An 18,229-nucleotide genomic window follows, 5' to 3' on the forward strand; every position below is an offset into this window, starting at 1 on the left:
CCACCCAGTGAGGCATCCAGTCTCCCTAGGAAACAGGTTTGCAACTTGTCATTCCTGTTTCTCCCTGAAGAGAGGAGAAAAAAAGAGGTTCTGTCCTCTAAGGTTTTCTTCAGTTATAAAGCAAAAAATAATAATAACAACAACAACAATAATAACAACAACAACAGTGATAATAATAAGACAAAGGGAACTTTGTGCAAAGTTAACTAGGGACATCATGGGACGGACTCAGAGGTGAGTCAGATTCTCTGCTGGCTGGTCCGGGATCGCTGCAACGTTCACTGAGTGAACCTCAGACCTAGAGCATCGCTGTCCCCCTCTGGGTGTGTTGCAGTGAAGATGGCTGAGCTGCCAGCTCTGCGGCCTTGAGGAACTCTGAAATCCCACTGTGCTCTGGTGGTGCGTCAGCTGGAATGATTCCAGGGACTCTTCAGCCGCATCCTTCTCTTCCTCCTCTATGATTGATAAGCCAACTCCGCTCACTTACGATGATGTTTATGAAGTATTTTACAAGCTACTGAAAAAGTGTCCTGCATTTAGTGCTGGGGTTTATTCAGGTTCTCTTCTTGAAAAAAATATAGATATCATTATACCTCATGGTATGGGATAACGTATCTTGACAAAGAAGTAAAAATAATAGGCAGCCATTAGTCACATGAATGATAAACGTTCTGAACAAGAGTCATTTTATTTTGGTTTTGTGTTATTTATCATTCATTGTTTAGATGGAAGTGGTTCATTTTAATAGGAAAAAGATCACCTAGTACAGGAGAGCTTATAATGAGAAACAGCAGTTCTCTAACCCACATGTCTTTCTATCCACAGTCCCGTTCCAAAGAGGTAGCTCCTTGTAATTTTTGATTTTGTCCTGCTACATGTTTATTTTTTAAAAATCTGAAACATTCATTTTCCTAAGCCTTATCAGAGTATTTTGCAGAATATATTCAGTACCCTAAATGTCCTTTGTGCTCTGTCCTTTCATCCTTTCCCTCCCCAATCCATGGTAACCACTGATCTTTTTTAATGTCTCCATAATTTTGTCTTTTCCAGAATGTCATGTAATTGGAATCATACAGTATGTAATCTTTTCAGATTGACTTCTTTTACTTAGTAATATGTCTTTAAGGTTTCTCCAAGTCTTTACGTGGTTTGATAGCTCATTTCTCTTTAGTGCTGAATAATATGCTATCGTTTGGATGTTCCACAGTTTAGGTGTCCATTCAGCACCGAAGTACATCTCGGTTGCTTCCAAGTTTTGGCAATCATGAATAAGCTATTACACAATATCTGTCCAGGTTTTTGTCTGGATTAAAGTTTTCAACTCTTTTGGATAAGTATCAGGGATACTGGGGCACCTGGGTGGGTAAGTTGGTTGAGCATCCAACTCTTGATTTCAGCTCAGGTCATGATCTCAGGGTCGTGAGATCAAACCCCGTGTCCAGCTCCATGCTGAGCATGGGGCCTTCTTAGGATTCCCTCTCCCACTCCCTCTGCCCCTCCCACCCTGCTCACTCTCTCTCTCTCTCTCTCAAAAAAAAAAAATCAGGGAGAATGATGGCTTGAATATATGGTAAAAGTATGTTCAGTTTGTTAAGAAACTGTCAAAGTAGCTGATCCATTTTACATTCCCACCAACAATATATGAGAGTTCCTGTTCATATCATCAATTGGTGTCGTGAGAATTCTGACCATTCCAGAGGTGTGTAGTGGTGTCTCTCTTTTGTTTTAATTTGCATTTCCCTGATAATGCATGATGCAGAGCGTCTCTTCATATGCTTGTTGGACATCTGTGCATCTTTTTTGGTGAGGTGTTTCTTAAGGTTCTGGCCTATTTTTTAATTGGGTTTTCTTATTGTTGAGTTTTAAAAGTTCTTTGTATTTTTTTAGCTTTTTTTTTAAAAAAAGATTTATTTGAGAGAGAGAGCACGTGCATGCATGAGTGGGAGGAGGAGCAAAGGGAGAGAATCTTCAAGCAGACTCTTTGCTGTGCTCTGAGCTCAACGCAGGGCCCAGGACCCAGGAGATCATGACCTGAGCTGAAACCAAGAGTTAGACACTTAACCAACTGAGCCACCCAGGCACCCCTGTATGTTTTAGATAATATTTCCTTATCAGATTTGTCTCTTAGAAATATTTTCTCCCAGTCTATGGCTTGTCTTCTCATTCTCTTGACATAGAAGAAACTTTTTGTTTTTTTAGTTAATTCATTTTAATGAAGTCTAGTTTATTGATTCTTTTTTTCATGGATTGTGCCTTTGGTGTTGTAGCTGAAAAGTCATTGTCAACCCAGTCATCTAGGTTTTCTCCTATGTTATCTTCTAGGAGTATTACAGTTTTGTGTTTTATATTTAGCTATGTGATTCATTTTTAGTTAACTTTTGTGAAGTGTAAGATTTGTCTAGATTCAATTTTCTTTCTTTTCTTTTCTTTTCTTTTCTTTTCTTTTCTTTTCTTTTCTTTTCTTTTCTTTCTTTTCTTTCTTTTCTTTCTCGTGTGGATGTCCAATTGTTCCAGCACCGTTTGTTGAACAGATTATCTTTTCGCCTTGTATTGCCTTTGTTCCTTTGTCAAAGATTAGTTGAGTGTATTTGTGCAGGTCTATTTCTAGGCCTTATAGTCTCTTCTATAGATCTGTTTATTCTTTTGCCACTATCATACTATCTTGAATCCTATAGCTTTATAGAAATCTTAAATTGAGTAGTGTTAGTCCTCCAACTTTTTTCTCCTTCGAGATTGTATCGGCTCTTTTGGGTCTCTTACCTCTCCATATAAACTTAAGATTCTGTGTATTGGTAATCCACAAAATAACTTGCTGAATTTTGATTGAAATTGTGTTGAGTCTCTGGATCAAGTTGGGAGGAATTGACATCATAACAATATTGTATCTTTTCTCTCCCTTTGTGTAGTTAGTTTTAATTTCGTCAGAGCTTGTTTGTTTGTTTTTTAAGTAGGCCCCACACCCAACATGGGGCTTGAACTCACGACCCTGAGTCTGAGTCTCATGTTCTACCATCTGAGGTAGAGGGGACCAGTCAGGTGCCCCTCATTCATCAGAGCTTTATAGTTTTCCTCATAGAGATGTTGTACATTTTTTGTTAGTTTTATAACTAAGTGTTTCATTTTTGGGGGTGCTGATATAAGTGGTGTTGTGTTTTTAATTTCAGATGCCACACTTGTTCATCATTAGTGTATATGATAGTGATTAACTCTTATATATTAACTTTTTATCCTGCAACCTTGCTATAATTGCTTATTATTTCCAGGAGTTGTTGTTGTTGTTGTTGTTATTGTTTCTTTGAGATTTTCTACATACCTGATTATATCATCCACAAACAAAGTTTTATTTTTTATTTTACGATCTCTGTACCTTTTACCTCCATTCCTTTTCCTATCTTATCCATTAGCTTGAACTTCCCGTATAATGGTGAAAAGGAATGGTGAGAGGGGACATCCTTGCCTTGCATCTGATCTTAGTGGGGAAGCTTTGAGTTTCTCATCATTAATGATATTAGTGGTAGGTTTTTGTAGATGTTACCAATTTAAGAATGCTACCCTTTTATTCCTAGTTTAATCAGAATTTTTATCATGAGTAGGTGATGGATTTTATTAAGTGCTTTTTTTTAAATCTATTGATCTGATCTTGTGATTTTTTTCTTCTTTAGTTTGTTGAGGTGATGGATTATGTTATTTTTTAATGTTGAACCAGACTTGCACACCCGGAATAAATCCTACTTGGTTGTGGTGTATAATTCCTTCTATACATTGTTGGATTTGATTTGCTGATATTTTGTTCAGAATTTTTGCATCTATATTCATGAGAGATACTGATCTGTAATTTTCTTTTAATGACTTTAGTTTTGGTATTAGGGTAATCCTGGTCTCATAAAATGAGTTAGGAAGCACTCTCTTTACTTTTATCTTCTGAAAGAGATAGTGGAGGGTTGGTATAATTTCTATTTTAAATGTTTGATAGAATTCACCAGTAAACCCATTATTGCCTTTTGGTTTTGAGGGTTAATTATTGATTCAATTTCTTTAATGGATATTGGCCTATTCAGATTGTCAATTTCTTCTTGTGTGAGTTTTGGCAGATTATGTCTTTCAAGGAACTGGTCCATTTCATCTAGGTTTTCAAATTTGTTGCCATAGAATTGACCGTAGTATTACTTTACCCTTTTAATGTCCATGGAATCTGCGGTCGTGCTCCCTTTTTCATTTCTGACAATAATAATTTGTGTCTTCTCTCTTTTATTCTTAGTCTGGCTAGAGCCCTGTCAATTTTATTGAGCTTTTCAAAGAACCATCTTTGGTTTCATTGATTTTTCTCTATTGACTTCCTATTTATAATTTCATTGATTTCTGCTCTAATTCTTCTTATTTCTTTCCTCCTTTTCACTTTGGATTTAGTTTGCTCTTCATTTTCTAGTTTCCTAAGTTGAAAACTTAGATGATTAATTTTAAATGTTTCTTCTTTTCTAATATATGCATTCAATGCTATAGATTTTTATCTAAGCATTACTTTTGCTCTATCCCACACATTTTCATAAGATGGGTCTTCATTTTTTTTCAATATATTTTTATGACTTCTCTTGAGATTTCTTCTTTGACCCAAATGTCCGAGGTGTATTGTTTAATCTCCACATATTTTGGGCTTTTCCAGTGATCTTTCTGTTACTGGTTTCTAGTTTAATTCCATTGTGGTCTAAAAGCATACATTTTATGATTTCTATCCTTTAAATTTGTTAAGATGGGCTTCATGGCCCAGAATGTGGTCTGTTTTGGTGGATGTTTCTTATGAGCTTGAGAAGAATGTGTAGTCTGTTGTTGGATGAAGCAGTTTGTAGATGTCAACTATGTCATTCATTGATGGTGCTGTTGAGTTCAGCTTGCTTTACTGATTTTCTGCCTGCTGGATCTTTCCATTTCTGATTGAGGGATGCTACAGTCTCTAGCTATGATATGACTTCATCTATTTTTCTTTGCATTTCTATTAGTTTTTACCTCACATAACTTAATGCTCTGTTGTTAGGTGCTTATATATTAACGACTGTCATATCTTCCCGAAGAATTGATCCCTTAATCATTATGTAATGCCATTCTTTGTTCCTAAGAACTTTCTTTGCTTTGAAATCTGCCTGTCTAAAATATAGCTATTCTTGTTTTGTTTTGATTGGTGTTACAGTGGTATATTTTTGTCTGCTCATTTAATCTGTATTCATCTTTATATTAAAAGCGGTTTTCTGGTAGACAGCATGTACTTGGGTCTTATTTCTTGATCCACTCTGAGTCTCTGTCTTTTATTTTATTTTATTATTTTTTTAAAAAGATTTTATTTATTTATTTGACAGAGATAGAGACAGCCAGCGAGAGAGGGAACACAAGCAGGGGGAGTGGGAGAGGAAGAAGCAGGCTCATAGCGGAGGAGCCTGATGTGGGGCTCGATCCCAGAACGCTGGGATCACACCCTGAGCCGAAGGCAGACGCTTAACCGCTGTGCCACCCAGGCGCCCCTGAGTCTCTGTCTTTTAATTGATGAATTTAGACCATTGACTTTCAAAGTGATTATTGATGTAGTTGAATTAATATCTACTGTGTCCATTACTGTTTTTTATTTGTTGCCCTTGCTCTTTGTTTCTATTTCTGTCTGATTCTACTATTTGTTAATTCTGCTGGTTCTCCTTCATGGTGTTTGATTTCCTTAATATTTGGTGACTTTTAAGCATAAGTTCATATTTCTTAAATGTTTATCTGGCATTTCATTAAATCTTTGGTTTTGGATCAGTGTCCCTTGGAAAAGATATGAAATTTTTTCTACCAGTGGCTCTACTTCTAATCTAAGACCATTTCAAAATAAATCCATGCTTTAAGATTCTTCACACATTCCAGACAGTATATCATTGGTTTGTAAAACTCATTGAGAACCTATTTGTTTTTATAAATGCTTAAGAAAGTTAACTTTTTTCCCTCTGCCAGCACCAAGTTTCAAGACACACTTTTTTTCTTTTACAATTTGCAGAAGAGGTGTAGTTGGTGGTAAGAGATGGAGGTGCGGGGTGAGAGTAAGAACCTAAGAGAGTATAGGATCCAGAGTACACGTGTATACTAACCAAGAATATGGCACCATGTCCTCGCCAGTTCATGTAGGAAAATCATTTATAAGGGTTTCCATGTTGGCTTGGCTCTAGGGTTTATTCATGTTTGCCATGATTGTGAAACTTCGAAAACAGGAGCTCAGGATTACCTGGGTTTGGCAAATATCTTCCAGATAAAAACGTTTTTCTTTTGCTTAGTTTCTGTCACTTTATTTTTAAGCCTCAAATAATCCTTACCTTTTTATAGTATACCCACAAATTTAACTGATGCAATGTACATTGCATTTTTAGTTATTTTTAGAGCAGGTTATGTTAAGGTATCTAGGCTGCCCAACTGCCAGAAAGAGAATTTGCCTCATCTGCTTTTTGTTATTTTTGGTAAATTTTCTAGTATACTACTTATTCTCCTTCCATTTCTTCAACTGTTACGAGTGTATTCTTTATTTTGTATTATTACTGTCATTTAAGTGGTTACAGCAGGAAAGAAAAGCAAATATGTGTGCTTAGTCAAATTCACTAAGTTACTAAAAAGCCAAATTTTAATTACTTTGAAAATGTTAATTTTCAAAAGAGAAGGTGGGAAGAAATGTTTAAAAATTAATATGAATATTCTTCATTTTTCATTATTTTGAAAACGGATTTTTAAAGTGGATTAATGAAAAAGTGTTTTGTATTGGACTGAATATATGAAAATAGTATGTTATAGTTCTTATGCTAATGTGATTAGATATTTTTAAAGTTATATACTCAATTTGTTCCTTCAGTAAATTTAACAGTCTTTTATGAACATGAATTAATTGCCTAATGCCAGATAAAAATATTCACAAAAGTACATTACTTTTTCAAGAGTGAGAATTTTTCTTTTGAAATGTACTTAAAGAATAATAATCTTTTATTTTAGAATATTAGGCATATTTTAAATATGATTTGAGGCTACTTATATAACTGTAAATTTTTAAAATGCATTAAGTCATAATATCTGGATATAATATGGAATTTTTAATCTTGCTGTTCTTTTAAAAGCACAGGCATGGCAGAAATTTCCAGCCTCTGATCAGGACACATATATTAACATTTCAGGGAGAAAGGGAAATTTGGATCATATTTAGGATATGCCAAATAGTAAAATAAATATACACTAGATAAGAATATTTCTCTGTGGTTTGGCCCACATAGACACATTCCCTGGCCAGTTGACAACTACTCTCTCGGGAAGTGTAAACATCAAAAAAAATTGTATATGTATATATTTGGTATTATCTGCTCTAGAGTAGGCTTGGCTGTAGCTGTAGCAATAGCAGCTGTCAGAATTGGTAGTCTTCTAGGAGATAAGACTAGATGGAGAAATTAGAAAGTATTTATTTTGGACTGATAGAAATTTGAGTTTGGCAAACATTTGCACAGATTGTATGTTTGGGGTACCGTAATCCCTGTCAGTTTCATGGATCCCCTGTAGTTAAGTTTGCATTATTTGTCAAGTAGACATGTGTTATATTAGACAAGGAAGAAATAAGTCTTCAACAAAGTATTCCTTTATTAAATTAGTACTACAATAACTCTGGTCTGACTCCAGACTAAAATTCAGTAGATTTGACTCACTGTTGAAATTTAAAGATATTTCAAATTATAAAAAACCTTGAAAACCCAGCTGGCTAATATTTGAACATCTATTATCATCTGGTCCAATTGTTGGCTATCTTAATGACTAGAATGAAGTTCCTGTGGAAAATTTTTCGAAACCAGCTGATAACAGTAAACATACATTAACAGAAATAAATGTTCCTGCTCATTCAATTTGATTGTTGTTGTTCTTCAAGATAGGAACTCAAAGCTAGGATTTTTGCAGTGGAGGTTTGGGGATTCTATCCCAAGTTTTTTCCCTGGAAGGACATTATAAGATCAGTGTGGAATCTTGCCAAGGAGTTCTTGGTTATTTCTCATAGAAGCACTCAGAATATTTAGTGAGTTATGGAAAGTAATTTGTAATATACTACATTCATTATTACTTTTTGAGTATTAACATCACTTACAGGCCATCATGATTAGCTTCTTAACAATAAATTTAGGTGAGCAATTTGAAAAGGTGCTATCTATTGTATGACCATGCTAAATAAAGTACTGACCATCTTATAGAATAAAATAATTTCTTTATTACATTTCATATAGATGAACATTAGCTGTTGCCGTCTACCTCCTACCATGAAATTTTGGTTGGCTTTATTTGCTCGTGAAATTACAGCCTAAGTGCATTCAACTTAAGACATAGAAAAAAGAAGATAAAGTTTAATTGTTATAAAAATTTATTAGTATGAGGGGTTGTCTGGGTAGTTCAGTCAGTTAAACGTCCAACTCTTGATCTCTGCTCACGTCTTGATCTCAGGGTTGTGAGTTCAAGCCTCGCATTGGGCTCCATGCTGGGCATGAAGCCCACTTAAAAGTATATATATTAGCATGAAAAAGTATGTCTTTTAATTTTAGTCTAAGCTAATGTTCAGAATAATCTCTTCATATTTTAGAAAGATGATATCAGAAACAGTGTTATAACACAACATTGCAATTAATAAACTTTAAAAAATTAATGGATTTAAGTTTAAGAATAATCTACATTTTTCTCTACATTATAACAAGCTCAAGTTTATCCTTATCATAATGTCACATTTATTTACTATTTATTTATTTATTTGTTTATTTATTTATTTATTGAAGCAGGTGTGTGCAAGTGTGCCCAGGCAGGGTGTGGGTACAGAGGGAGAGAGAGAATCTTAAGCGGGTTCCTTACTCAGTAGGCGCTTGATCTCGCAACCCTGACATCATGACCTGAGCCAAGATCAAGAGCAGGACACTTAACCAACTGAGCCACTCAGGTGCCCCTATCCTTTTTTATTTTTATTCCTCATCCTTTAAGAGCAGAAGAAAGTTTGAGTTGAGTTAAACCTGATACATAGTGGATCATATTTAATCTTAGATATTCCTGTGGGAATGTTTTGTTTAAATTACATATAGGATCCTATATGTTCATTGTTGTAGCACTTATTATGTTTACTTTAACTTTTATTTTTACTTTCGTACATTTCCATAAACTGTAAGCTTCATGATGGCAAGACCACACTTGTCTGGTTCACATTATATCCCTGGTATTTATCACAATGTCTCTCGGAATAAGTTCTCAATAAATATTCACTGAACAGATAATTGATTTAACACATTGCTTTTTGGTTTAAGAAAAAGTTTTAACATTTTTTTCTTTAATGTATAAATTCAGAATACTTCTCTCCCACAAAGATGGCTAAAAAAACAGAAATATAATCAAGGGAAAATACAGGCATACATTATTCTTAAGCTTACAGCTACTTACACCCTCACCTACAAAATTTATTTTTATTTCTTTGGGCTCTGGGTGTGCTTACTCAACCTTATTTTTGTAGTTGAACTAGGCTGATTCTCATAGCTATGGATGGAGCTAAAATTAAGTAGGAATTGGAAGAACAGCAGAGAAGAACTGGATTTTTGCCACCAATCTTCATCCTTCGCTAATCCTGTAGACCATTTTCCAAGACTGAGGCAATATAGGTCTCCTTAGAAATAACTGATGAGACAGAGGAACAAAGAATACAAGCCAAATGTCCTGTAAATCTAGAAGCAAAAGCCCTCTGATCCAAGCAGACGGTGTTATGACATCCTGTACCTGGCTTCATAAAATTCCCTAAGGTAAACACATAATTCAGGCAAAAGATACCTCTGAAAACATTCGTCAGTTGCTCAGCTTTTAAGAATGGCATTGTGTTAGATTTGCAGTGAATGGCATTGCATATTGTAGTTTTGGTAAATGACCTAATTGTCGAGAGTAATATAATATATTGTTTATTTCAAACAGACATTTTTCTTTACCCTTGTATCTTCTTAAACTTTCCCCAACAGTAATAATTAAATTTGGAGACAGGTATAACTGGGAGAGAATCTTGGATGAATTTCTAAGCCATCCATTCATGGTCCCCAAATGGCTGCTGGACCTCAGGACTTTACAAGTAGGTTTTGGGAAAGAAAAAAAGAAGAGGGAAATGTAAAGTAAAGGGGCACCTGTCAGCTTAATGAAACTTTTCCAAAAGTCTCATCCAATGCTTTATTATGCCTTTCTTGTAAGATATGCTTACACTTTATTGACCATCCTCTGAGCAAATGAGTTTGAGAAATGTATTTTTAGCTGAGTCCATTGCCTATTCCTATCCTCTCATACAAATGAAGGAGTAAAAAGGAAAATTCTTATCCAGGGGTTTGGATTGTGTCCACCAAAAAGATAGGTTCAGTTCTCAACTCCAGTACCTGTGAATATGAGCTTATTTGGAAATAGGTTCTTTGCCCATGTGATCAGGTTATGAGGGGACTTACAATGGAAGGGGAATGCTCATCCAATGACTGATATCCTCATAAGAAGAAGGAAATCTGGATACAGAGACAGAAGACCATGTGAAGACAAGTAGAGATGGGAATGATGCATCTACGAGCTAAAGAATGCCAAGGATTGCCAGCAATCACCAGAAGCTACAAGAGAGACATGGAACAGATTCTCCCTTAGAGAATTCAGACAGCTTGCCAAGCCTTTTGGACTTGATTTTGGATTTTTGGCTTTCAGAACTATGAAAGAATAAATTTCTTTCAAGCCACCCAGCTCGTGATAATTTGTTATGGCAGCCCTAGGAAATTAATATATCCAGCATATCCCATTTTTATAACAAATGGCCTGTCTAAAGATAAGCTCCAACTGCCACCCCCTATCCAATCTTATCCAATCTCTTCCTTCCTTGGTGAGTAAAATAAACTTTATTACCATTTTTATTCAAACTTTATTTAATGTTCACATTATTATTTATTATCTATGTAAACTTATTTTCTTTTTTCACAAGTTTATATATTCCAATTTATGAAAATTGAGTATTTTGGACTGAGATAATATACTTTATAATTTCCTTGTAAAATTAATGATTTTTTTTTTCAGTTGATGGCTTTTCACTTTAGGGCAAGGGTTTCAGGAGCAAAAAGAAAATTATTAAATGAGACATAGTCTTTGCTATGATTCTGATTGTCACAGCATGACTAAAGAAAGTGTTTCCAGCAAGGATAAGGTAAGTGAGTATGTTGGTTTCCTGAAACAGTAATACAGTAGTCCCCCCCGCCCCCCTTATCCACAGTTCTGTTTTCTGCACTTTCAGTTACCCAAGGTCAGCTGCATCTAGAAGCACACGATCCTCCTCCTGAGCATACATAGCTTGACAAATGTCACTTAGTGCTACATCACAATGCCTACGTCACTCACCTCACTTTCCTCATCACATAGGCATTTTATTACATCATTACAAGAAGAAGGGTGAGAACAGTACAAGATATTTTGAGAGGGAGCACATTCACATACTTTTATTACAGTTTATTGTTACAATTCTATTTTGTTGTTAATCTCTTACTGTGCTTAATTTATAAATTAAACTTTATCATAGGTATGTATGTATAGAAAAAGACAGTATATAAGGGGTTTGGTCCTGTCCATGGTGTCAAGTATCCACTGGGGGTCTTCGAATGTATCCCCCATGAATAAGGGGGGACAACTGTAATGTATTATTGGAAACAAATATAGTTACTCATATAGTTTTTAAAAATACATGTAAAAAGGGAGAGGAAGCATGTGAATTTTTCAGGGAAAGAAAAGAAGAGCAAAACAAAATGAGGGGAAAGGGAGCTGTGGAAAAAAAAAAGCTGTTGGGAAGAGCAAAGGGAGAAGTACTTGAGTGTATTTTTTCCATCATTCTTGCTCTCTGATACTTTATTACTAGTCTTCAGCTCTATTCATCAGATTTTTATGCCATTTATCAGACCAATTCTTTAGACTTTCATTTTGAATTGATAATTTAGCATTAAAATATAATTGTTATTTCCAACTATCCTTCAAGTGTTTGTTCAAATATCACTTTGTCGAATAGTATCCTGCTCACCCAGATTCTGTCACCAGACAGTCCCTGTACTTTGGAGTTTCCTTATCCTGCTCCACCTGTTCATCTTTTCATTGCACTTATCACCTTTTAGCAAGATTTGCAATTTACTTATTTATTAGCTTTGTCTTAGCCTCCTTTTGCCACCCCCCACAACAGAAGTTCCTCGAACTCAGGCACCTTAGTCACTGATAAATCCTATGAGTCTAAGGCAGTCCCTGGCATACCATAGGTGCTCAGTGGTTATTTTTTTTTTTTAATGAATGAGTATATTTTCTTCAAAATAATCATCTGCTGTGGTACTTTCAGGACTTCTGTAATCATTCCCCTTGTATTTTATATACATTTGTGATGGTTGCATATTGGACAAGGAGTTTGGTGACTTGTGTGTTCTCATTTTATCATTTGACCTGAAATTATGTATATTTAAACGGGAGTTCTTGTAGCCTGACCTATTGTTTGCCTCCTGAAATATGTCTATAGCATAGCATAGTAAGATGTTAACACATCTCAATGAAACACATCTGCTGTACTGTTGTCTCCAACTCCTGGTCTCTTCAAACTTTTAAAACTGTCATAGATTACTGGAAACACGACTGCATTTGAAATTAGTTCAATAAAACAGTAGTTGCAGATGCTCCATTAAGGGTTTAAAAACAAAATTGTCAGCCAAAGAAAATGGCTTGTAAATGTCTGGCCATCACTCCAGTGCTGCAGAAGTAAGTTTTCTGGCAATGAGGGAAGTGGGGCTCCCTGCTTGCTGACACATAAATGACTAAATTGGAGAGATTTCTTAGTCTGTCTGCTAACCAGTGGTGTGGATATGTAACTGGATGCTGGCATTACAGTGCAGTTGTAGGTAAAAATCCAGAAGGTGATGAAAGACAATCTACGGTAATAGAATTGGAAGAACTCAGGGGATTGGATTAACCAGGTACAGTCTTGCTGCTCCCTCTTTCTCAGTTGTATAAGCATTTTTCTACCATCTAGAAAGTATAGGGCGATGCTTTCCAATTTAATTGATGGCTTAGTCTGGCATAAGTGATTCCACATGGTGGTTGATGAATGGCTCTTGGGTTAACCCCCTCCTTTTGTTTAAGAAATAGACAAATAAATCCAGCACAACTTTCTCTTTTCTCACTAGAACTATCACTTGCACATCAATTTATCTATTTTAGATGAAATTTAAAATATTTCACAAATTGATGAAACATCTTGTTCTTGGTTTTGGGGGAAATTGGAACATCATAAACAGAATTTTCTTATATTCTCAGTCATTGAGTTGATGGATGGTTGAAGGAAAAGCAGCATCCTGGGTTTTTCAGAGGCATGTCTATGCTTAGGTCAGATTATATGGTGACTTGCAGTGTTATTATACTAGTATCCCTTTACACAAGAAAAATTTCTTTTAAATAACAATATCAATTTGGGGTTGCTCAGGGATTTAATAGAAAGGTTTGGAATATGACAGTGGTAATATATACTCAAAAGGTCAAAAATTCTCAGCTAGAGGCTAGTTCACTGTATTCATTCATCACATTCCATTTTTGCTCATGTGAAACAAAGACATAGAACTAAATATAAGTTAAAGCACTGGACTGCACATGAGGTTTTAAAAAAAGGTACCAAATCTCAACCTACTATTGTCAATTCACAGGATTAATCTTGATATTGTCTTTGTTTAATAGGTATTTCTGATTGTGTTCCCAAAATTCACAGGCAGAAATACACTGAATGACAAAGAATGTTAATATCCTTCATGTATATGATCTAAAAAATTGCCATGTACTACATCATTAACCAGTTAATAATTTTATATAAAATATTGGTTAAAATATTCTGAACTTACCCAGAATTAGACAAAGACAATGGAGCAGAAATAAAGTTAAAGAATTCTTTAATCTATTGGGTAAGCTAGATTGGAGAGATGGCTTTTACAATATTCTTGGGGTAATGCACAGTTTAGGATTTACAGGCTGTGATCTTCAGATGAGGACAGCTGGTGCTCATACGCATCACTGAAGCCAAGTGGGGAGATGATACACTGCATCCAAGGTACTTCTATAAGTGAGTAGGCCCTAGATTTGTGGCTTGCTTTCTCAATGCTGAAGGAGACACCACACATTCTTTGGAAGTTGAGTCCAAACCAGAACTCCACTAGATGTCCTATCCTGCCTCTGTGTGGTCTTGGGTGACCCACTTTAGCTTGAAGAAGCTCTGGGAAATTTGGTACGGCTACCTTCAATTTAAGGGCTACTTCTGGGTGGTCCTTAGCAGTTAAGACAGATTGATTCTGGGGCCTTCATAAGAGATTCAGAGAAGTCCAAGAATCTGGGCCTGGACAAGATCCAATCTATTAAGAATGATGATTATTCCTGAACATCTCAGTACATAATTTGGAAGAACTAGAGTAGTTCTGGTATGTCTAGATATAGAGATCACACCAAACGTACATCACCAACTCTGCTGCCAACTTTAGTTAGCATCTGGCAAGTCCAAACTCAAGGAAACAAGTTTTCAGATTGAACAATACCTGGGTTGTGCCACAGCAGATGGTCAGAACTTTCCAGGAGTTGCCTTATGGCTAGGCGGACACAAAGACAATTGTTTTAATATACTTAAGTCCAATAACTTCTCTAAATAATGTCAACTCTTACATATACATTAATAAGGGGAACTGAGGTGTGGGTAATATAAAAATCATTTCTATTTTACTATAGAAAATACTGTAGTGCAGTGGAAAGAGCATGTGCTTTGGAGACAACCAGTCCTGGCTTTCAGTGCTTACTCTGCTATTTCAGTCTCTGATAGAGACTGGCTGAGACTTGAGACATTATCATCCCAAGAGATTGTATATACAGAAAGTATCAAGGAATATTTAAAAAGTGTTCAGACATATTTGTATGTATTGATCTTTTGAGAAAAGTAACAATATTTCAAAGGTAAAAAGTGATAGCAAAATCATGGGGTTGGGGCCAGAAAATTCTGAGTTGACACCGAGTGACTATGAATGATTTCTTAACTGCACCCTGAATCGGGGGTCTTTGTATATAAATGAAGTCAATATTATGTACATTGTGGAATACTTACACGGACTAGATGTTAAGTGCCTAACAGGACGTCTGACACATTTTAGGTGCTAAATCAGTGCTAGCTTACATTTCCTCCATTTTCCACTTTATAGCCTTGTATAGCTACTTGGGGCCTCTGTTGGCAATAAAATATTGAACATATAAAGTGGGGGTATGGATCATTCTGACAATTTTGTTTTAACGTCAAGAAAGAGCAAATGGAAGCTTTGTGCTCTTGGCATGGAATACACAACATACAAGTCTAAGGCAAGAATCAGGAAACAGAAGATCCCAAGAAGATCCTGCATCTCTTGTGACATGGGCACTATAGACTCCAGCGAGGGTTTTTACAACTCCTGTGTACTGAGTCCTCAGCAGAGGTTTGGGAGCAGGCAGTCATTTTGCTGGTACCTCGACAAGACTTTGACCATCTTCCAGCTGTCTCTGTCCTGGTCCAAGAGCCCAAACTACTGAGCTTTTCACTATTCAGGAGATTGACATCATAGGAAGTAAATCCCAAGGTTGCACCTGAGCTTCAATTAGCAGCACAAGGAATAATATGGCTTCTTAGGGAAACGGCAGGCAAAGAGTAGAGCTTCTGGAGAAGAAGGGACCATTTAAATTAACACAGAATAATAAAAACATTCCAGGACATTCACAATGAAGTGTTTGCACATATACTTTTTTTTATCTTGAATTACATTTTAAATTAAAAATCATGTGAAGTGAGGGTGAGTGTCTCATTAAGATATGAAAAACATAAGAAATATCTGATAGCATAGAAATAAACATAAGTAGATAAAATAAAGAAAAAATAAAATACTTCAGGGAAAGTGAGCAAAATGATGAAGGGATAAAGGGTCTTCCTAGGAAAACTAGATGACAGCTTATTTCCACATCTCAGTAGAAAAAACTGTGCTTGCGCTGTCCATAGAATTCCAGACTCATGTTCTTCATTTGACACTTTCAACTTGAATGGGTAGCAATCATTTCAAACTTAACAGGTCCGAAACTGAACTTTTGATCCTCCCCTGGCCCAATCTTACTTGTGTAGCCTTCTACACCTTTGTTAATGGAAACCTCGTGCATCAAGTTGTTCAAATTAAAAAAAAAAAATCTTGGGTTGCCTTTGACTCCTTTCTTTCTTTCACACCCAGTATCCGATTGATCAGCACATTTTGTCAGCTACACCTGTGCTGAATTTGTTCATGTCTAACATGTTCACTGGTGGCATTGTGTTGAGAATCATCATCATCTCTCACTCAGATGATTTCAGTGGTCTACCAACATGTCTCTCTTTCCCTCTTCTCAATACCCAGAGGAATCCTCTTAAAAAGTGAGTTAGATCATGTCACTCCACCAATAAACCCTTCAGAAGCTCACGTCTTCACTAAGAACCAAATTCCTGGCCATGACCCATAGGGCCTTATGTGAATTGCCCTTTCTGCCTATCCCCACCTTCTTACCCTGCCCGTTACCTAGTGGCCACACCTTATTATGACTCTTTACTCATTCTGTTGTAACCCCATTTGTCTCCTCATTTCTTAAACATGCCAGGTATTCTCCCTCCTGGAACTTTCTTCCATTGGGTATCAACATGCCATGCACCCTTCTCTCCATCAACCTATTTAAAATTGCAGACCTCCTTTGCTTTGTGTGTCTCCATAACAATTATCAGCATATAACATAATATCTATTTTACATATTTACCTTGCTTGCTTCTTATCTCTCATCCCTACCTTACCCACAGAAGTAAAACATGATTACTGTAGGAATTTATTGTCTCATTTGTTCACTGTTGCATCCTCAGGAATGACAGTAGAACCTGTTACATAGTGTTGGTTGAACTTTACTGACTGTGCCTGATGGATCATTTCTGGAGTGGTGTTCTGGAAGTTAGTCCTGCAGGTCCACTTGAAGGCTGCTCTACTGCCTTGCCAAAACTTGGTAAGTGCTAATAGTTGTCCTCACCTTCTTTACTAAGTTCATCTTGAGTCCCTTCTTTACTCTTATACCCACAGTAGGTCCTAACTGGGGGACTGAGTTTTGATCACTGAATGTGAATAGATCTTCTGATTGAGCTCTATTTAGAGACTCAAGGTAATAGGAGACTTTCTTCTTATTCATAAGAGGCCATTGCTTTATAACAACAAACTAGAAATATCGTGTAAAAAGCTTGCCATAAAATTGTAACTATTTGGATCTTAGAGATCACCCTTTTGGTAACTCTTGAGCCATACAGAAAGTCAAGTGAGATTTGAGAAGCAAGCCTGATTAAGACAAAAGAAAGGAGCAAACTATGCAAGAATGGGAATAAGATATGAAACATTACTGGAGGTGTGATTAAAAGAGTAGTAAAATAATAAAGCATTTCTGCAGACAATTTTGCGGCAACAAATCTGCAAACTTTTTTTTAAAGATTTTATTTATTTGACAGAGATAGAGACAGCCAGTGAGAGAGGGAACACAAGCAGGGGGAGTGGGAGAGGAAGAAGCAGGCTCACAGCGGAGGAGCCTGATGTGGGGCTCGATCCCATAACGCCAGGATCACGCCCTGAGCCGAAGGCAGACGCTTAACTGCTGTGCCACCCAGGCGCCCCAACAAATCTGCAAACCTTAGAGACATCAAAGATGCCCCTGTAACAAAATTTAAATTTCTAAAATTATCTCAAGAGAAGGTAAAAAACTTAAGCCAATAATCATAAAAGTGATTGAGGAGTTTAAAAATCTGCCATTTATAAAAGCCACTGAGACCAGAGATTTTCACAATGAGTGCTATCAAATCTTTGAAAACAAAACAAAATGAAACAGGTAATCCCCATGTTATTTAACCTAGTATAATCCACTGGAAAAAATCCCTAACAAAAAACCTCATGAAATTAGAAAAAAAAAGAAAGAAAAAGAAAAAGAAAAAATGTAGCCTAATCTTATATACAAATGCAGATGTAAAAATCCTTATAAAATAAATATTTTTAATATCTAGAAACCTTTCAGTATAATTATTCATGCCAATCTATAAAAAAATCACAGGCTTATGGTAATATCAACACATCTTGAAAAAATATATATAAATTAAGTAGGAATGAAA

The 18,229-nt window shown here is 36.0% G+C and overlaps 1 long non-coding RNA gene across 2 annotated transcripts in view; it reads left to right on the top strand.

The window, feature by feature from the left end:
- LOC123789212 (uncharacterized) overlaps positions 1 to 18,229 on the top strand; it is a 290,301-nt gene that overhangs the window by 28,460 nt on the left and 243,612 nt on the right. For both annotated transcript variants that reach the window (XR_015723965.1, XR_015723966.1), the window contains one exon: positions 1 to 17,088. This exon is cut by the window's left edge. This is a non-coding gene — a long non-coding RNA (uncharacterized LOC123789212). The remainder of the gene's footprint in view (positions 17,089 to 18,229) is intronic.

Source organism: Ursus americanus, chromosome 3 (genome assembly GCF_024610735.1).
Source record: "Ursus americanus isolate L20-20 chromosome 3, mUrsAme1.1.p, whole genome shotgun sequence".
Classification (NCBI taxonomy): Eukaryota; Metazoa; Chordata; class Mammalia; order Carnivora; family Ursidae; genus Ursus; species Ursus americanus.